This window comes from Manis pentadactyla, chromosome 4, assembly GCF_030020395.1.
Source record: "Manis pentadactyla isolate mManPen7 chromosome 4, mManPen7.hap1, whole genome shotgun sequence".
Taxonomy (NCBI): domain Eukaryota; kingdom Metazoa; phylum Chordata; class Mammalia; order Pholidota; family Manidae; genus Manis; species Manis pentadactyla.
Window position 1 is genome coordinate 20,387,607 of NC_080022.1, and position 23,072 is coordinate 20,410,678.

Sequence of the window (23,072 nt, forward strand, 5' to 3'; positions counted from 1 at the left end):
AGATTCATTGCTATAGCTTCAATATAATAATTTCCATTGTTACATAACATTCTATTTTATGGCCATACCATGATATACTTACAAAGTTGATGGATATTGGGGTTTTTCCCAGTTTGAATTTTTTGTTTGTTTTTTGCTATCACCAACAGTGCTGCTATGGATATTTTTTGCACATGTCTCTTGGTGCACATGTGCCAGAGATCTTTAGGATAGACACCTAGGAGTGGAACTGATGATCACAGGGTATGAACATCTTCAATTATGAGATAATGCCAAATTGTTTTGCAACATGGCTGTACCCATTTACGTTCCTGCCTGCCGGTTCTGGCTGCTTCCTATCCTTGCCAAAACTTTCTGTCAGACTGTAATTTTTGCCAATCTGATGGACATTAAAACAGTCTATCACTGTAGTTTTAATTTGCATTTCCCTGATTGCTAATGAGGCTGAGCATCCCCAACACTTTATATAGGAAGGAACTACTTTTTTTCTAAAACACTGAGATCAAGTCCCTTCTCTAAAAGCCTAGAACAGCTGGAGGTCATTCAGAATGCTGCTTCTTAATAATTAACCAGATGAAGGCCGGTCTCTTTCAGCACTAAGAAGAACTATATGACCAAATCTAACAGAGGCAAACCTGAAATTTTTCATCTGAGAATTGAAGGTGAGCTAAGAATTTTAGACAGACTGAAACTCAAACTGAGAAAAATCAGAAAGGGAATGATCTCAACAAATATGTGGTATTTTAAGACCTTTCACTATCTGATATCAACATACTTCTTTAAGCCTCCTTTCTGGCCACACTTTTCCAGTGCTCTACACTTCAGCCACTGTTCATCATAGAGGCCCTCCCGCACACTCATTCCTCTGTGATTTCCTCAAGACATTTCCTGCTTCCTGAAATACCCAGCTTTTTCTTTTTTTTTTTCTTTCCCTGCTTCTCGAAATTTGATTAATCCTTCTCTGTTCAGTTCAATGTTAATTGCTTCCATCCCAACCCAGCTCCCCAGAAAGAAATAATCAAGCCCTCTTTGCTTCAATAGCACTCTATTATCACATCCATCCCATATTACAGCAGCAACAAGGTTAGACTGTGAGCTCTTTGAGGGAAGGTACTATCTTTTTAATTCTGAGGTGCTGAGCAGCATTCTGTCACCCATAGATTCTTCACAAAATACTGTGTAAGTGGACAGAGAGATGAGCAGAATCTGGTGAGAAAAAAAAAACTCTAAACCATGGAAAAGTCCTTTACAATTCTTGCTGACTATAAAGAAAAGAACAAAATGCAAGGAAGGAGAAAAGGAGTGGGTGCTAATGATGAATGGTGACAATTCATACCCTTAATAGAAACCCATGTCAGGACAGTCATGGGTTCTTAATGGAAGACAATAGCATAGAAAAGTAATTTATAACTGATTCTTAAACTTTAGGCTATCATCTTGGAACTCATCTGGAAATTATTTGGGCATGATGTTTTCTATGGGAGAAGTTGTTTAACTACAACTTCAATTTAGTAGTTAAAAGTTTCAAACTTTTTCTTGAGTCATTTTGGTCCGTTATCTTTTGCTCAGAGTTTGTTCATTTTATCTAAATTAATAAGTAAATTACATAGCATTCATAGTATTCCTTAAATTAATTAGCAAAAACTTCTGTTATTAGGCCAACATGGCCAGAAGAAAGGAATGGCAGAGATAAAGATCCACAAATAAAGATTTGAGATTCTACAATTTTGTGACATTTTCATGTATATCTCTGTGTTCCTAGAATACAGGCTTTTTATGGACAAGCGATCATATCTATCATAGTCCTTTGTATATAATGTGCTCTATTTAAGTATTTGTTGATTTCCTATATCAAATAAACAATGCAATACAAAGTTTAAAATTCAAGTCAATAGATAGTTATTTTAATAGTTGACTTTGAGTAATGCATGGTTGACATGGCTGACATTTGCAGTTGTCTTTAAAATAAAGGTTTTTTTTAATTAGGTAAAAATTGTAGTTTCAGAGGCCATGCTCATCATTAAATTAGATGTGAAAAAAATATATCCATTTAAGTATAGCAATTCACTGAATTTAAAAAACCAGCAAGAATAAGAAATTTAACAGCTTTGAACTATAAAATACATATTAAAAAAATAAAAATGTAATTATTAATATGTCACTATAAAAGCACATCTCATAATTTAAGAAAAAAAACATTTTAGTGGTTTACAATCTAAAAAACTTATGCTAGTCATTTGTTTTACCCATTCCTTCTCCAAACCTTATACTACTGTAGCTAACTGTAAGGAAAACTATCTGATTTAAATTTCAGCACCCTTGCCCTGCCCCACCCTCTCCTGCCCTTGTGAATGTATGTGTACTTGGTTAAAAACATTTTGTATGAGGAAACAGCAAAAAAGTAGCTGATGTTTAAAAATCCAGAGCAAATTGTGAATTTTGAAAGCTTGTTTAGAGACTGACCAAGAATACTTGTCCTCTACTGGTGAAGCTCAATGTCTTTAACTGGACATAGCTCCAGGAGAGTGTTATTGCAAGTAAGTACCATTAGAGAAATGGCAATGGACACTACCTGGGCAACAGATCAATGAGACAGCACACACATTTTTTACTCTAAACTGGTATAATCCTTTTTAACAGATATTAACACACCCTCTGGTACCAAATAATAAGCTTTTTCCAAATATCTATGGGAAACTGACAACAGTAGTATTTCTCTGCCAATTCAGTAATAGAGATGCATTTTACAAGCTCCTCTCCTTGTAGAAACCACGTTAATAAAGAAGTTTGGGAATTTATGGTTTTAAATGCCAATATTTTTAAAAACTGGACCACTGTTATAGAAATTCCTGTTGGTATTTTTCAGACTTGGAGGAAATGAAATTTGACAGAGTATTTCCCAAGTGGTCTAGAAGGAGGCAAAAGAATTAGCAAAACTGAGGAGAAAATATGAAAATGTATCAGGTGAAGGCCTGAGGTTTGTTGGCAGGAGAAAAAAGTGTATGCGTTGTATATCAAGAATCCATGGTAAACAAAATTCAATTATAATGAAGCAATTATCATGTCACATTTGTTAAAACTGTACTCTGCCAAGTGGTATCCCTTTTAGGGTGTCCATACATATTGGTTTGCATCAATTGTCCCAGAGTAATTAATAACAGTATTCCCTCTTACTCTTAGAAGTGAATTGGTGGCCCAGTCTGTGGGCAGGGTAGAAAAAGAAAAGTGAATTAGTTTACATTATGAATTATATGATCACTCTACCCTTGAAGAATCCAATCACAGTCCCAATTATTTAAAATTCAGTACAGATTTACCTTATTTTTCTAGCACCATGTAAGAACAGAATAGCACTGTTTTAAGAACATGGATTCTGGAACCAAGTGGCCTGAGTTCAAATTTCAGCCCTGCCATATAAATTCTTTAGCTGTGTGACCTTAGGGAAATTTTTTTATTTTTTAATTTTGAAATAATTTCAAACTTGGAGAAAAGTTGCAAAAATAGTACAAAGGCACACTCAATGGCAAATAGCTGAAAGCTTTTCCTCTAAGATCAGGAACAAGACAAGGATGTCCACTTTTACCACTTTTATTCAACATAGTACTGGAAGTCCTAGCCATGGCAATCAGACAAGATAAAGGGATAAAGGGCATCCAAATTGGTAATGAAGAAGTAAAACTGTCACTATTTGCAGATGACATAATTCTATATATAGAAAACTCTTAAGACTTCACCAGAAAACTATTAGAACTAATAACTGGATTTGGTAAAGTTGCAGGATACAATATTAATACACTGAAATCTGTTGCATTCTTATATGCTGACAATAAACTAGCAGAAAGAGAAATGAGGAAAACAACTCCATTTATAATTGCATCAAAAAGAATAAAATACCTAGGAGTAAACCTAACTAAGGAGGCAAAAGACTTGAACTCTGAAAACTACAAGATACCCATGAGAACACCAATAAATGGAAATCTATCCCATGCTCATGGATAAGAATAATTGTCAAAATGGTCATCCTGCCCAAAGCCATTTACAAATTCAATGCAATCCCTATCAAAATAACAATGGCATTTTTCAGTGAATTAGAGCAAATAATCCTAAAATTCACACAGAATCACAAAAGACTCAAAACAGCCAAAGCAATCCTAAGAAGGAAGAACAAAGCTGGAGGTATTATACTCCCTGACTTCAAGCTATATTACAAAGCTACAGTAATCAAAACACTATGGTACTAACACAAGAACAGACCCATAGACCAATGGAACAGAATAAACAGCCCAGATATAAATCCATACATATATGGTCAATTAATATATGATAAAGGAGCCATGAATATACACTGAGGAAAAGACAGTCTCTTCAATAAATGGATCAAACACCTGAATGTAAGACATGAAACCATAAAACTCTTAGAAGAGGCAAAAATCTTTTGAACATTAGCATGAGCAATTTTTTTCCTGGACATATCTCCTTGGGCAAGGGAAACAAAATAAAAAATGAACAAGTGGTACTACATCAAACTAAAAAACTTCTATACAGCAAAGGACACCATCAACAAAACAAAAAGGCAGCCTACAGTATGGGAGAATATATTCATAAATGATTTATCTGATAAGGAGTTAACATCCAAAATACATAAAAAACTCATCCTCCTCAACATCAAAAAAACAAATAACCTGATTAAAAAATGGGCAGAGGACCTGAACAGACATTTTTCCGAAGAAGAAATACAGATGGCCAACAGGCAAATGAAAAGATGCTCCACATCACTAATCATCAGAGAAATGCAAATCAAAACCACAATGAGATATATCACCTCACACCAGTTAGAATGGCCACTATCCAAAAGACAAGAAATAACAAGTGTTGGCGAGGATGTGGAGAAAAGAGAACCCTCCTACACTGTTGGTGGGAATGTAAATTGGTGCAGACACTGTAGAAAGCAGTATGGAGGTTCCTTAAAAAATTAAAAATAGAAATACCATATGACCCAGTAACTCCACTCCTAGAAATTTACGCAAAGGAAACAAAATCCTTGATTCAAAAAGACATGCACCCCCATGTTTATTGCTGCACTACTTGCAATAGCCAAGATATGGAAGCAATCAAAGTGCCCATCAATAGATGAATGGATAAAGAGGTGGTACATATACACAATGGGGTATTATTCAGCCATAAAAAAGAAAGAAGTCCTGCCATTTGCAACAACATGGATGGATCTAGAGGGTATTACACTAAGTGAAATAAGCCAGGTTGAGAAAGACAAATACCATGTGACTTCACTTATTTGTGGGCTCTAAAAACAAAACAAAGAAAATAGCAGAGACTCACAGACAATGAGAAGTGACTTTGGCAGTTACCATGGGAGAGGGGCTGGAGTGCATTGGTAGGGATGGTGATGGGGATAAAAAGGCATAAAAATTCTCAATCATAAGTTGGCCACAGTAATGGTAGTACAGCATGGAGAACACTGTCAATGACTCTATAACATCTTTCTGTGTTAACAGATAGTAACTATACTAGTTAGGGTGAGGATTTAATAATGTGTGTAACTGGTGAACGACTGTGTTGTATACCTGAAACCAATGTAAGATTGTATATCAACTACACTTCAAAAAAAAAAAAAAGAAAAAATAATACAGAGGGCTACCCTATGCCCTTCACCTAGGTTTACAAATCATTAATATTCTGCCATATTTACTTTTTTCCCTGTATCCTTCTTCTCTCCACACACACACACACACACACACACACACACACACACACACAACTTAATTGCTAATTTTTTAACCATTTGATAATAGGTATATACATGGTTGCCCCATCTCTAAATAATTCAAGGAGTCACCTCCTCAAACTACAATGCAATTACTTTATTCAGAAATTTAACAATGACACAATATTATTTAAATAAAGTCCATGTCTAAATTCTACTAGTTGTCCTAACGGTGCTCTTCATTGTAAATTTTTCTCTCAGTGCAGGATCCCAATCCAGAATCACAGGCAGGCTTTTTAATCTGTTTATCAGTTTCCCTGTCTGTAAAATAAAGATTAATAATAGTATCTAGCTCATGGGATTACTAGGAGAAATAAAGAATTTATAACACTTGCTGCATTTAGTTACAGTATTAGCTGCTTTTAGGGAATGACAGACTCCATATAAAGTAGAACTGTCAGATAATGGAAATAACTTTTTAGACACCACACATTTTGAAGCCATTTTAATGAAAATCATTGTAGAATACATTGTGTATATCCATTGTTTCTTAAACAAAATAAACCAATAAAATTTAAGCTTTTTTTTTGGTAACTCAGAGTCTTTACATCAGCCAGCCGTACTATGCTATAAAACCAAGTTGCTATGGGGAAGACAGTGTAGGACAGAGAAGGCAAAGAGTGATTCTGGCATCTTACTACACTGATGGGCAGTGACTACAATGGGAAACCTTCATAAGAGTGTTTATCAATAATACCTTAATTTAAAAAAAAACCAAGATGCTGTCAGAGGCTCCTGAGTGTGAGAGCTACATGCCTCTGTAGTAACATGCTATACAATTCTGCACAGACATCTGAATCTCCTCCTGCTGCTGTCATACTTTTGATCATTAGTATGTATTAATGCATCTAATCTATATTATTCTAATAATGCTTTTGGTCATACAAAGCTTCTAGTTAAAAAAGCACTTTCATATTATCTCTCATTAATTCAATAAATATCTACTATGTTATTTGATTAATTAGCTGATTTGAAACTCACAAGTCTGTCAAGTAAAAAGAACATGTATTACTACTCTCGATTTTAAATTACCTCATTATAGGTGAATAAATTAAGGCTCAGAGAGGTCAAGTGACTGACTTTGGGCCACAGAGCCAACAGGCAACACAGTCAGCCCTCACACACCTGGATCCTCTGTTCCCCAATATATACAATTATCTCTGAGGGAGGCCCCAGGGTAATCTACTTTTGAGGTAAAGTGAACAAGCTTCCCGAAAGCTCTTTGCCACTCAAAAGCACTTCCAGCTTACTTTTAAATGCAAGTAGTTGTGTTCTGGTCAGCTGACATTGCCAGATGTCTGACTTTCAGATGCTCTTCCTCTGCACTTTCTCAAATATTCTTTCTAAAATTCTCTGAACTTTACAGCAACACTTCATTAATATAGGCTCCACACATTTGAAATGAGATAAATTCAGAGCTGTGCTAAAGTTTACCTCTGCACTCTAATAAAGAGAAAACTGGCAAATAAAACAGTATAAATAAGATTTCAGGGAGAAATGTTTAATGAGCTTTTTAAGCATTTCAGGAGTCTAATTTACATACAATTAAAGTTAAATTGCACATCATTCTCAGCTATTCATTAAACCAGATACAAGGACCTCTACTAACAAAATAACCTGGTAATACTATTAGCCTAGTTTCATTTTACTCTATGACTCAAAGTAACAGCAGCACCTGAAGAAAAACAACATACAACACTCTCACTAGAATTATCCCAATTAGTCCAAATTAATGAGGTTTGATTGTACCTCCAATGATGACCCACAAAACCTATCTTCCCCTCTAGCCTACAGTAGAAGCTCAAATGCAGTTAAACCACCTGTCCTAGAAATGAGGTAGAGGAAATGAGACAAAATGGTAGTGGCACAGAGCTAAGAGCCAGAAGGCTCGGGTTCTAGGCAGGATTATGCTGCTAAATCTGTGTGACCTTGGTTATACCAATCTTCTTCTCTAGGCTTCAGTTTCCTCATTTACCAAATGAAAGGGCCAACAGTGTGGTCTCTAAATACAGTATCTCACTAAAAGCATCCAGAGCTCTGGCTAAATGGCAGGAAATGTACAAGATGAGTCTGGAACATCTTACTTACACTAGAAAGCAACAAACACTATCAAAGACTACTGCAGTTACATCAAAAGGAATCAGCAGTCAACTTGAAGAGACTCTTCCTGGTCCAAGATGGAACTGAACATCAGTAAGATAATAAGAATGGAATAAACGTATCAAATATGTTAAAACCATAAATTCATGATGACACTTAAAAATAAACCCACTTTGGAATATGGCAGGTAATCAACTCATACTTTTGAAAACTTGTAAATAAATAAAGTGAAAGAATCAAGTATTCATCCTGCCTCTCCTGTACAAATCAAACTTCAGTATTACTAGAGTTGATAAGGGGCAGTTTTTCTTTTTGAAGTACTCTAGCTAATAAATGAAGAAAGAATAATATAGTTAGAATATCACCATTTTACAGACATCTAACAAAGAATCTAGGTGATCATTATCCATTACCACTTACAACACAAAACAGACCGTTACGGAACCTGGACTGGATCACCAGTCGGAAGAACCAAATGGCACTAGGAGGTCTTGGAAGATGGAGGTTTATTTCACAGGGGCGGGCTCAGAGAAGACTGATCTCCAAAGGTCTGAGCCCCTAGCACAGGCAAGGGGAGCAATTTATACTTTTCTACTTCCATATATGTGGCACTTTGGTGCGCACAGCAAGCAAGGTGGAAGAAGAACGTGGAAGAGTCCCAAGGTGGGGAAGGGCAGAGATTCCCCAATGGGCCCTGTTGGCCATGTTGAGTACTTTCCTCATCAAGACATCTGGATATTATAAGCTTCCTAATGGAAGCATTACTGCCAAAGCTGGTATCTGATTCAGGTCAAGCCTCTAGAGCTGTGTTATCCAACAGGTAGCCATTACACACATGTAGCTTTTGAGCATTTGAAACGTGGCTCATGTGCATTGATATGTGCTGTAAGTGTAAAACACACTGAATCACAAAAACTTAGTATTAAAGAATGTTTTAAAATATTACATTAATAATTTTTTATCTTAATGTTGAAATAATAGCTTGCAACTATGGGTTGATAAAAAATTATTAAAATGAATTTCATCTGTTTCATCTTACATTTATAATGTGCCTACTTGAAAATTTAAATTTCTTTCAAGGCTTGAATATTTCTATTAGACAATGCTGCTCTAGATCTAACCATCAGTTTACAGGGAATACAAGGAATAGAGGAACATAAATGAATCATAGAAATTCGATCAGCAAAATCCAGAATGGGAAAATCTACAAAACAACTTGCTTTCTTCAACAGCAACAACAATACACAAGAAAAAGGAGGCAAAAGAACTAGAGATTTAAAGAGACTTGGGAGCCATTTAAACCAAATCAATGTATGGACCCTTTTTGGAACCTCGTTCAAATAAACCAAATGTTTAGAGAGAAAGGGGGCCAGAAATGAAGGCAGAGAGGGAGAAGTGAAAACAACTGTGGGAATCTCAACATTAATTGGATTTGATGATGTACTGTGTGTTTTAAAAAAATAAATTATATTTTATCATTAGAGCTACATAATGAAATTATTTACAATTTATATATGATATGATGTCTGGGGCTTGTTTCAAAAGAATTCAAGGAGAGTAGGTGGCGGTACAGATGAAACAAGATTGACTGTGAGGTGACAACCACTGAAGCTGAGTGAGGGCATACAGGGATTCATTAGATCATTCTCCTTTTATTTTTACATGTTTGAAATTTTCTATATATTTTTTAATGAGAGCAAAGTTTAAACACTTTCAGCTCTTCAATCTACAAAAATCCTAAATCCTGAGGTTGGCTAATAACTCACGAGACCATTCAATCTAGTTTTGTGCTTCCAGGTACATTATCTATATTATCTCACTCAAGAAATATTTATTGAGTAACTACTAAATGCAAAGGCGTTAGCATTGTAGAAGACAAAAGAGATACAAGTAAGTTTAAGGGGTTTAGTCATAAAGGAGAGATGAAAAAAGTACATAAATACAAAATCAAGTAAGAAGTGATGAAATTATGGTTTACTCCTGGTTAAGTAAATCACAGAAGGCATCACAGAAGAGTATCATATAACTGAGCATTAAAAATAGGATTTGGACATGCAGAGAAAAGGAATATTTCTGAGGTGGACAGATGTGTAAGCAGAGGCACATAAGCAGAAAATGAGACATGTCTGGGGAATGAAGGAAGATGAGTACATGACTGCAAAAGTAGTGGGATGGAAACACAAGTAGGACCAGATCACAGAATTTCAAATATCAGGATGAGTTTGTACTTCAGTTAGCGAGTGATTGCGAGTCACACAACTGGAGTTATACATAACAGAATATTTAGAAGATGCCATGTATTTTACATAAGCAAAGTAGAATAGAATGGAGCTGGGGAGGGAAATTGGAATTAGGGACAACAGTCACAGCAAAAGGTGACAAAGAACCTGAAGTTAGGTAGTAGGGAAAAACGGAGGGACCTGGGAGTGTGTTGGCATGAAAAGAAATAGGCAGTTCAGGGAAGTCAATAGTAACTAAGCCTTACACCTGGATAAACTGGGAAAATAGTGGAGCGAAAGTTTGGTATGCTGCCAGATGCCAGACCTATACCAGCTCTGAAACATGCTGAACAGATGACTGAGGGAATTAATAAATAGAAATATGTGAATCAGGATAAAGGGCAGCAAGTCAGGGATCAGAGGGAAGGAGGATGAGCAGAAGATAAGCTTTAGCCTTCTTGTTTTAACCCATGAGGAAGTCAAGATTCTGAAGGAAAATGCTTTCCAGGTATGCTAAGCATCTTAGAAAAGCAAAGATTCATCATTAAAGCCTGTATTTAAGGTACAAAATCCATCCTTAAACCCTGTGAACATATCTCCCAAGCAAGGAGGAGACAAGCTGTACTAATCTGACCACCGGATACCAAAAGAAAACAGTCCATGAAAAGCTGGAGGTGCAGAAGGGATCTCCAGGTGGAATGATCCAATAGGAATTCTGGGGTTCAGATCTGGAAGTTACTACATGGAGGTTGTAGTTAAAGACGAGACAGAAAATGACCTCCCAAAACAAAGGCATGAACAGAAATGCAAGGTCAAAGGACAACTTGAAGCCTGACAAAGGAAGCATCAAGGAAGGCAGAAGGGAGAACCAGAACAATGCTTTGTCATAAAAGCTAAGAAAAGTTTCCAGAAGGAAAGCATGCTCCATCCTTGTCTCCTTCCTTAACCCACATATCTAATCTGTCCAGTCCTATCAGCTCTAAATCCAAAATATATACTATATACATCTACTTCTCTCCATTTCTTTTTCCACCAACCTAATTCAAGTCTCTATTATTACCTGGACTCTGCAATAGCCTTCTGTTACTCACCTCAATCAATCCCTGTCCCCAGATAACCATTTTCTTTGCAGCAACTGGATTAATCTTTTAAAAATTGAAATCATCCCATATACCCACCTCTACCTCCCCACTTAAAATTTTTTAAGTGACTGGACATTTAAAGACACTGGAGTGTAACAATGCTAATATAATTATGTTCCAATGGGGGAATAATTTTATTTTAGAGATATATGCTGAAATATTTAAAAGTGAAATGGGATCTGCTTCAAAAATAATGATAAACACATCTGAACTTATTTTATAAGGCTAGTATTACTCTGATATCAAAACAAGGTCAGAAAAAAAGACTATGGTGTCCACTCTCATCACTTCTGTTTAACACTATACTGGAAGTTCTAGCCAGGGCAATTAGGCAAGAAAAAAAAGGAATGAGAATGGTAAAGCAGTAAGACGCTCTGTATTGTATATGATCTTGTATACCTAGAAAATGCTAAGGAATATACAAAAAAACTAATAAAACCAAGGTATTAGAATATAAGATCAATATATTAAACTCAATTGTATTTTTTATACAGTAGCAATAAACCATCAAAAATGAAATTAAGAAAACAATTTCATTTATGATAGCATCAAAAAGAATGAAATCCTTCAGAATAAAGTTACAAGACTTGTACACTAAAGACTACAAAACAGAAAAAGTTTAGTCCTAAATAAATGAAATGACATCCCATATTAATAGACTGGAGGACTTAATATTGTTAAGATGGCAAGAGTCCCAAAATTAATCTATGGATTCAATGAAAATTCTATTGAAATCCCAGCCAGCCTTTTTGCAGAAACTGACAAGCTGAGCCTAAATTCATACAGAAATGCAAGGGACTCAGCATGGCCAAAACAATACTGAAAAAGAACAAGTTGAAGGACTCACACTATTTTATTTCAAAATTTTCAACAGGACTACAATAATCAAGGCTGTGTGATACTGGCATAAGAAGAGATATTTAGATCAATGGAAGAGAATTGAGATCCAGAAATAAACCCATGCATCTATTTATGGCCAACTGATCTTTCACAAGGATGTTCTCAATAGGGAATGAATTGTCTTTTCAACAAATGGTGCTGGGACAGCTAGATTTTCATATGCAACAGAATAAAGTTGGATCCCTACCTAAGACCATACACAAAATTTAACTCAAAATGGATCAAAGCCCTAACCATAAGATCTAAAAGTATAAAGCACTTAGAAGAAAACACAGGTGTAAATCTTTAGATTAGTTTCTTACTTGCCTAAAGCACCTAAAAGCACAAACCAAAGCAAAAATAGATAAACTGTACTTCATCAAAATTAAAAACTTTTCTGTTTTGCAGGGCATGATCAAGAAAAGACAACCTACAGAAATGGAAGAAACATTTGCGCATCATACCTGATAAGACTAATATCCAGAATATACAAAGAACTATTACAACTCAATATTAAAAGGACAAATGACCCAATTTAAGAAATGGGTAAAGCCTTTAGACATTCTCCAAAGATACACAAATAGCCAACACACACATGAAAAGACAATCAACATCACTAATCATTAGGGAAATGCAAATCAAAACAAAAGATATCGCTTCACACCTACTAGGATGATTAAAATCAAAAGGACATATAAGAAATATTGGTAAGGATGTGGAAAAACTGGAATCATACACTGCTGGTGGAAATATAAAATGAATGAAAGATCTAGCAACTTTAAAAAACAGTCTGGCATTACCACAGTTATGCTATGACCCAGCAAATCCACTCATAGGTATATACTCAAGAGAGCTGAAAACATGCCCTTACAAAAAATCTGTACATAAATGTTTAAAAGACCGTTTTTCATAAAAGCCAAAAAGTGATGAACCAAATGCCCATCAACTGATAAACAGAGGTGGTACATCCATACAATGGAATACTATTCAGCCATTAAAAGGAAAGGAGTGCTGATATATGTTGCTACATGAACCTTGAAAACATTATGCTAAGTGAGAGAAGCCAAACACAAAAGACCACATACTGTATGACTGAATTTATATGAAATGTCCAGAACAGGCAAATCTATAGACCTGGAAAGAAGGTTTAATGGTTGCCTGGGGCTGCAGGGAAGTGAGGAATGACTGCTAATAGGTATGGGATTTCTTTTTTGGGGTGATGAAATGTTCTGGAATTAAACAGTGCTGATGGCTGCACAACACTATGAATATACTAAAAAAAAAAATACTTAGCTGCACAATTTTAATGGGTGAATGGTTTGGCTTGTGAATTGTATCTCAATTTTAAGAACTGAAAAGAAATAGCCATGCAAAGACCTGTACATAAATGTTCAAAGTAGCTTTTTATTTTCCTGTTTCTTTCTGTTTTTTTGCTATCATTAACATACAATTACATGAGCAACATTGTGGTTACTAGATTCCCCCCATTATCAAGTCCCCATCACATACCCCATTACAGTCACTGTCCATCAGCGTAGTAAGATGCTACAAAGTCACTACTTGTCTTCTCTATGCTATACTGCTATCCCCATGCCCCCCCCATTACAAGTGCTAATCCTAATGCCCTTATTCCCCTTTTCCCTCCCTTCCCACACATGTCCCCCAGTCTCTTTCCCTTTGGCAACTATTAGTCCATTCTTGGGTTTTGTGAGTCTGCTGCTGTTTTGTTCCTCAGTTTTTGCTTTGTTCTTATGCTCCACAGATAAGTGAAATCATTTGATACTTGTCTTTCTCCGCCTGGCTTATTACACTGAGCATAATACCCTCTATCTCCATCCATGTTGTTGCAAATGGTAGGATTTGTTTTCTTCTTATGGCTGAATAAAATTCCATTGTGTATAGGTACCACATCTTCTTTATCCACTCATCTACTGATGGACACTTAGGTTGTTTCCATTTCTTGGCTATTGTAAATAGTGCTGCGATAAACATAGGGGTGCATATGTCTTTTTGAAACTGGGAAACTGAATTCTTAGGGTAAATTCCTAGGAGTGGAATTCCTGGGTCAAATGGTATTTCTAATTTTAGTTTTTTTAGGTACCTCCATATTGCTTTACACAATGGCTGAACTAGTTTAGCAGTGTAGGAGGGTGCCCCTTTCCCCACATCCCTGCCAGCATTTGTTGTTCCTATTTTCTATGTTGGCCATCCTAACTGGTGTGAGGTGATATCTCATTGTGGTTTTAATTTGCATTTCCCTGATAATTAGTGATGTGGAGCATCTTTTCATATGCCTGTTGGCCATCTGAATTTCCTCTTTGGGGAAGTGTCTGTTCAGATCCTCTGCCCATTTTTTAACTAGATTATTTGCTTTCTTGTTTGTTGAGGTGCATGAGTTCTTTATGTATTTTGGATGTCAACTCATCAGATATGTCATTTATGAATATATTTTCCCATACTGTAGGACGCCTTTTTGTTCTACTGATGGTGTCCTTTGCTGTACAGAAGCTTTTTAGTTTGACAAGTCCCACTTGTTCATTTTTGCTTTTGTTTCCCTTGCCCGGGGGAGGTATGTTCCATTAAGAAGTTGCACATGTTTATGTCCAAGAGATTTTTGACTATGTTTTCTTCTAACAGTTTTATGGTTTCATGACTTACATTCAGGTCTTTGATCCATTTCAAGTTTACTTTTGTGTATGGAGTTAGACAATAATCCAGTTTCATTCTCTTACATGTAGCTGTCCAGTTATGCCAACACCAGTTGTTGAAGAGGCTGTCATTTCCCCATTGTATGTCCATGGCTCCTTTATCATATTAATTGACCACACATGCTTGGTTTAATATCTGGACTCTCTTTTCTGTTCCACTGGTCTGTGGGCCTGTTCTTGTGCCAGTACCAAATTGTCTTGATAACTGTGGCTTTGTAGTAGAGCTTGAAGTTGGGAAGCGAGATTCCCCCTGCTTTATCCTTCCTTCTCAGGATTGCTTTGGCTATTCAGGGTCTTTGGTGGTTCCATATGAATTTTTGAACTATTTGTTCCAGTTTGTTGAAGAATGCTATTGGTATTTTGATAGGGATTGCATTGAATCTGTAGATTGCTTTAGGCAGAATGGCCATTTTGACAATATTAATTCTTCCTAGCCAAGAGCATGGGATGAGTTTCCATTTGTTAGTGTCCTCTTTAATTTCTCTTAAGAGTGTCTTGTAGTTTTCAGGGTATAGGCCTTTCACTTCCTTGGTTAGGTTTATTCCTAGGTATTTTATTCTTTTTGATGCAATTGTGAATGGAATTGTTTTCCTGATTTCTCTTTCTGCTAGTTCATCATTAGTGTATAAGAATGCAACAGATTTCTGTGTATTAATTTTGCACCATGCAACTTTGCTGAATTCAGATATTAGTTATAGTAGTTTTGAAGTGGATTCTTTAGGATTTTTTATGTACAAAATATCATGTCATCTGCAAACAGTGACAATTTGGCTTCTTCCTTACGAATCTGGATGCCTTTTATTTCTTTGTGTTGTCTGATTGCTGTTGCTAGGACATCCACTACTATGCTGAATAAAAGCGGGGAGAGAGGCCCCACTGTAATTCAACATAGTACTGGAGGTCCTAGCCATGGCTATCAGACAAAACAAAGAAATACAAGGAATCCAGATTGGTAAAGAAGTCGTCAAACTGTCACTATCTGCAGATGACATGATATTGTACATAAAAAAACCTAAAGACTCCACTCCAAAACTACTATAACTAATATCAGAATTCAGCAAAGATGCAGGATACAAAATTAATACAGAGAAATCTGTGGCTTTCCTATACACTAACAATGAACTACCAGAAAGAAGAAAAATCAGGAAAACAATTCCATTCACAATTGCATCAAAAAGAATAAAATACCTAGGAATAAACCTAACCAAGGAAATGAAAGACCTATACTCTGAAAACTACAAGACACTCTTAAGAGAAATTAAAGGGGACACTAACAAATGGAAACTCATCCCATGCTCTTGGCTAGGAAGAATTAATATTGTCAAAATGGCCATTCTGCCTAAAGCAGTCTACAGATTCAATGCAATCCCTATCAAAATACCAATAGCATTCTTCAACAAACTGGAACAAATAGTTCAAAAATTCATATGGAAACACCAAAGACCCTGAATAGCCAAAGCAATCCTGAGGAGGAAGAATAAAGTGGGGGGATCTCACTCCCCAACTTCAAGCTCTACTACAAAGCCACAGTAATCAAGACAATTTGGTACTGGCACAAGAACAGACCCACAGACAAGTGGAACAGAATAGAGATGCCAGACATTAACCCAAACATATATGGTCAATTAATATACGATAAAGGAGCAATGGACATACAATGGGGAAATGACAGCCTCTTCAACAGTTGGTGTTGGCAAAATTGGACAGCTACATGTAAGAGAATGAAACTGGATTTTGTCTAACCCCATACACAAAATAGTAAATTTGAAATGGATCAAAGACCTGAATGTAAGTCATGAAACCATTAAACTCTTAGAAAAAAACATAGGCCAAAATCTCTTGGACATAAACATGAGCAACTTCTTAATGAACATACCTCCCCGGGCAAGGGAAACAAAGTGGGACTACATCAAGCTGAAAAGCTTCTGTACAGCAAAGGACACCATCAATAGAACAAAAAGGTATCCTACAGTATGGGAGAATATATTCATAAATGAGAGATCCAATAAAGGCTTAACATCCAAAATATATAAAGAGCTCATGCACCTCAACAAACAAAAAGCAAATAATTCAATTAAAAAATGGGCAGAAGAGCTGAGTAGACAGTTCTCCAAAGAAGAAATTCAGATGGTCAACAGACACATGAAAAGATGCTCCACATCACTAGTCGTCAGAGAAATGCAAATTAAAACCACAATGAGATTATCACCTCACACCAGTAAGGATCGCCACCATCCAAAAGACAAACAACAAATGTTGGCGAGGTTGTGGAGAAAGGGGAACCCTCCTACACTGCTGGTGGGAATGTAAATTAGTTCAACCATTGTGGAAAGCAGTATGGAGGTTCCTCAGAAAGCTCAAAATAGAAATACCATTTGACCCAGGAATTCCACTTCTAGGAATTTACCGTAAGAATACAGCAGCCCAGTTTGAAAAAGACAGATGCACCCCTGTGTTTATTGCAGCACCATTTACAATAGCCAAGAAATGGAAGCAACCTAAGTGTCCATTAGTAGATGAATGGATAAAGAAGATGTGGTACATATACACAATGGAATATTATTCAGCCATAAGAAGAAAACAAACCCTGCCATTTGCAACAACATGGATGGAGCTAGAGGGTATTATGCTCAGTGAAATAAGCCAGGTGGAGAAAGACAAGTACCAAATGATTTCACTCATATGTGGAGTATAAGAACAAAGAAAAAAATGAAGGAACAAAACAGCAGCAGAATCACAGAACCCAAGAATGGACCAAGTTACCAAAGGGAAAGGGACTGGGAAGGATGGGTGGGGAGGGAGGGATAAGGGGTGGGGAAAGAAAGGGGGCATTACGATTAGCATGTATAGTGTGTGGGGAGGCACAAGGAGGGCTGTGCAGCGCGGAGAGGACAAGTGGTGATTCTACAGCATCTTGCTGCACTAATGGACAGTGACTGTAATGGGGGTTGTAGGGGGGATATGGTGAAGGGGGGAACCTAGTAAACATAATGTTCCTCATGTAATTGTGGATTAAGGATACCAAAAAAAAAAAAAAAAAGGCAGGGAAAGTGGGCATCCTTGTTCCCAATCTTAGGGGAAAAGCTTTCAGCTTCTCACTTTAAATATAATGTTGGCTGTGGGTTTGTCATATATGGTCTTTATTATGTCGAGGTACTTGCCCTCTATATCCATTTTGTTGAGAGTGTTTATCATGAATGGATGTTGAATTTTGTCGAAAGCTTTTTCAGCATCTATGGAGATGATCATGTGGTTTTTGTCCTTCTTTTTGTTGATGTGGTAGACGATGTTGATGGATTTTCGAATGTGGTACCATCCTTCCATCCCTGGAATAAATCCTACTTGATCATGATGGATGATCTTTTTGATGTATTTTTTAATTTGGTTTGCTAATATTTTGTTGAGTATTTTTGCATCTATGTTCATCAGGGATATTGGTCCGTAATTTTCTTTTTTTGTGGTGTCTTTGCCTGGTTTTGGTATTAGGGTGATGCTGGCCTTGTAGAATGAGTTTGGGAGTATTCCCTCCTCTTCTACTTTTGGAGTTCATAGCAGCTTTATCTGGAATAACCCCAAACTGGAAAAAACCCCAATGTCCATCAACAAGGGAATGGATAAACAAAATAGTATATTCACATAATGGATTATTACTTGGCAGAAACTACTGATACTTGCAACAACATGGATGGATGTCAAAATAATTATCCTGAATGAAAGAGAGCAGATGACCCCCTCAATGAGCGCATATTGTATGATTCCATTTACATAAAATTCTAGAAGATACAAACTAATGTGTGGTGACAGAAAGCAGATCAGCGTTTGTCTGTGGAGGAGGGGGTGCAGGCACAGAAGCTAGAGGTAGTGATTACAAAGAGGCAGGAGGAAACACTGGGGTGATGGATATGTTCATTATCTTGACTGTGATGGTGGTTTCACTGGCATATACATATGTCAAAACATCAAATTTTACATTTTAAATACGTGTGGTTTATTGTATGTGAATAGTATCTCAATAAAGTTACTGTAAAAAAAGAAGTGTTAATTCAAGTATTTAAACTACTGCAGTTCTATAGGCCAGATAACCATTTTAAATAAATTACATTATTAATGGTAACTATGAGAGTGATGTGTTACTTGGTTTAACTGTGGTTATCATTTCACAATGTACATATATATAAAATTATTTGTATACCTTAAATACGTAAGATTTTTATTCATCATTTATATTTCAATAAAACTAGAAATTTTTTAAATAAATAAATGAAACCTACATTTACTGTTGAAAAAACATTAGGGAAAGATAAAAGGTATTAGAAGAAAAAAGACTGGCCATGAATTAGTAATTGTTGAAGTTAGGAAAGAGACACATAAAGGTTCACTATACCAATTTCTTAGCTTTTGTATTCATTTGAAATTTTGCATTATAAAGTTTTTTAAAAAACCCTTCCAGCACCTCAATTCAAACAAATAAACAAACAAACAAAAGCTCCTCAAAACTTTCCATTGTCCTTAGAAATAAAACTCCTTATCAGTCCTACAAAGCTTTGAAATGCCTTTGCCCTTATAGTTCCTTCTACCCTGGAACTTTCTTTCCTCATCTCTTCATTTAGTTGGTTCATTTCTGTTCTCCAGTTTCAGCTTGTCACCTTCTCAGAAAAGTCTTTCCCAACCACCTTTATCTAAGTTCCTCCATTACTCTCTATTATAGCACCCTATTTGATTCTCTTCCTAACATACCAGTCTTTCAACATTTTACTTATATGTTTGTTTATTGTCTCTCCAAGCCCACTTACACGTCAAGAGAGCAGAAACCTTAACTCTTATAGCCACTGAGTTATATTCCTGATACTTGGCACACAGTAAGTACTCAATAAATTTGTTGACTGTTAAACTAGTAACCCAGCACTGGGCATTACCCTATTGTTGAACATTTTATAGCAAAGCCTTACAGAGAACCTCCTGTTTGCAAAGCTTCAGGTAACACATATGCATACCTGAAGTAAGAGGATAATATATAATGAGAATTAAGCATAATTAAAAAAAAAAAACTCTCCCAAAGGCTATTGAAACAGCAAATAAATATGATTTAAGATGACTAATTTTTTCTCCAAATAATTAATTTAGAAATAGAAACTTGAGTTCTGATATAATCCCTTCTCTACATAAAGATGTATAAACAAATGGGTTCCCCAGGGATTGATGTTGAAACCCATCACATAACATTTTTAGGAATTATCTAGAAAAACTTGTAGTGAAATCTTTCTCATTGGCAGATGATCTACAGCAGTAGCTCTATAGAAGTCTGATGGTACAAAGTTGTGTGTTGGAAAATGTATAAAATAGCTTTCGTGTAGACAAAAATAAGATAATGCAGTAATGGAAGAATAGTCCAAACCATAATTATCAGATGATAAGCTCTAAAGCCACCTGTTACAATACAAGAAAAGGGTTTCAGAGTCCCTGGACTTATCCTGAAAACAGCTACAAAAAGACAACAAAATGTTGGTGGTTATTATGAAAGCTCTAGAAATACAGAACACATTATCCTGCCCTTAAACCAATGTGTATCTGTACCTAGAATAGAATGTGCAGTTGTGTTCATCATAGCACAAAAAAAGGTAAAATAGACAGAGGAGGCCTAGAAAGGTATCCAAAAAGACCAAAAGACAGGAGCTTCTGTATGTACACATTTTTAAAAAACATAGATACAGATATATAAAGGATACTTTAACAAGAAACAAAGAGGGAGTGAAATGGGAAAAAGGGATTCTGCATCAGTCTTGGAAGTTATAAAGCAGAAGTCTAAGGAAACAGTAAGGTATAGTAAAAGAGGGAAAAAGAAAAAGAGTAAGAAAGAAGGGAAGGAAGAAGGGAGGGAAAGAAGAACAGCAGGCTTTGAATTTTAGTTCCAGCAGGCTTAGCTGTGTGACCATGGGCACGTTACTTAGTTTCTTTGAGCCTCACTTTTCTCATCTGTAAATAACAACTAATTCGAAGGGTTAAGGTGAGAATGGAGATATATACACTGCCTAGCACACAGTATATACTTACTATCCAGGAGCTATTGCTTTTATTGGGACCAATAAAAACTGGTAATAGTTTACTACCCAATCCAGTATACAAAGTAATAAAACTCATTACTCAGATGGGGAGTACAGAATGTAAGAAAAAATAATTCAAATAGTCTAGATAAATTCACAGATAGTATTTCTGTAAGAAATTCCTAAGAGAAATTATGAATTTGGGGCATAAATTTTGAAGTTGATATTTTCATTCTTTTCCCACAAGCACAATTCTGCACCAGATAAATTATGTATCCAACCAAATATGTCATTTCTTATTTTAACAACTGTTAACATTTATTGCGCATTGCACTAAGAAATGACATCCTTTAACCCTTCCAATACCCTTTGAGATACGTTCTATATTTTACTGTAAAGCTAGACAGGCCCCATTTACAGATGAGAAAACTGAGGCCGAGAGAGTCACTATCCAAGGCAACATACAGAGCCAGTAGGTGGAGAGGCCTTCATTTGAACCCAGATGGACTGACTCCAAAATCTTCACTCATAACCACAGAATTAAACTGCCTCCTACTCCACAAGAAATGGTGGGTATGGGTGAAGTGAGGGTACAGTAAATATTCAAAAATGTTGCCTGATTAGGCCCCCCGAGCCATGGTCACTGCCAACTAGATATTCTGATTTAGGGTGGCCATAAGCATGAACACTGAAGTAACAAGAACTGATTAATGAGGATATGACAAATCTAATATAAGAAGGAAAGCCTAAAAACCCTAAACTATGATCTTGGCTGTGGTAAACTGCAGAGAAAAAGGAAAATATATCAAAATGCTAATTGATAGGATTATAGGTTATTCTTATTCTGTTTCATATTTTTTGAATTCGGCTTTTTCTTTTTAACAAACAGCACTCATTTTCATAACTAGAAAAAAGCAGAAATAAAAATAAATCTGAGGAAACTTTATTCACTTCTGATTGTGTAATTTGCTGCAATAAGCATGTATTACTTTTGTAATTTCAAAGAGATTTTAAAAACAAATAAATCTAAGATCAGAAAAGGGAAGTAAACTACTTGTAAATACTACCAAAGCAAAAAAAAAAAAAAAAAAGGGACATGATGCAAGAATAAGCAAATCAGGAGCTGCAGTTTGTTGGAAAGACATGCATCGAAAGATTGGGTTCACACTAATATACACATCAACATGGATGAATCTTAAAAACTTTACGTTGAACAGAAAAGTTCAAACACAAAAGGGTGCATATTATATGAGTCAAGAGGAAGCAAAATTCATGTGAGGATAGAAATCAGAACAGTGACTTGTATGACAAAGTGGGGACTGACTGGAAGTGAGGTAACCTGGAGGATTATGGAAATGTTCTACCTCTTGACTGGAGTGCTGGCTACACATGTGTTTACACTTGTCAAAACTCATCTAATTAAATACCTGCATTTCCATACATTTCCCTGTATGTAAATTTTACCTTTAAGAAAATCTCATTAAAAAAAGGTTTTAATCTCAAATCTGCTATTTGTGATTTGAGCAACTTTAAGCAAGTTATTTAACCTTTTTGAGACTGTTTATCTGTAAAATGTAGCTACTACTAAAATGCTGGGGACTGACTGTAATGGTACATATCAAGTGGGAGCACTGTACTTTGCAAATTATCGCCCAATGAATGCTGAAGGAGCTTTAAAAGTAATGGGGCAAAGTTGGTCTTATATTTCCCATAATTCCACAGATGATTTGTTATCAGGAATACTATTCTTTAATGACTATCAGTATTCTAAAAAGGGAAACTTACAGTTCTCAATTATGAATGGAAGGGAACACTGATGGGCATGACCTCCTGCTACACAGTTAAACACAATTTCTCAAGATACGATTTGAGAAAAAGCTTTTAGACTGAGTACTTGCTAGAACAATGGCATAATTGGGAGAAAAAGGTCTCAATTCTAAATACCTGAGAGTAAAGGAATTGCTCTTGTTACTTTACTATGCCAATTACAAAGTTTAAATGTCACCATAAGCCATATCACATGTGTGTATATGTATGCACACACACACACACACACACACACACACACACACACACATTCACTCAGAGTGGAAATTAACTAAACCACTGCTTCTTTCCAAAAGGGCTTCTATATTCTAAAAATAAGAAATTTAATTCTGTTTAACTGTAATTAATCTTACTCCTAAGAGAGTATGTCTCAG

General features: G+C 35.9%; 1 protein-coding gene and 1 long non-coding RNA gene across 3 annotated transcripts in view; one reads left to right on the top strand and one right to left on the bottom strand.

Moving 5' to 3' along the window:
* Positions 1-6,439, top strand: part of LOC118927112 (uncharacterized) — a 33,870-nt gene extending 27,431 nt beyond the window's left edge. The window contains exon 3 of the long non-coding RNA XR_008996937.1: positions 1,658-6,439. This is a non-coding gene — a long non-coding RNA (uncharacterized LOC118927112). The remainder of the gene's footprint in view (positions 1-1,657) is intronic.
* WASF2 (WASP family member 2) overlaps positions 1-23,072 on the bottom strand; it is a 77,165-nt gene that overhangs the window by 47,866 nt on the left and 6,227 nt on the right. The window lies entirely within an intron of this gene.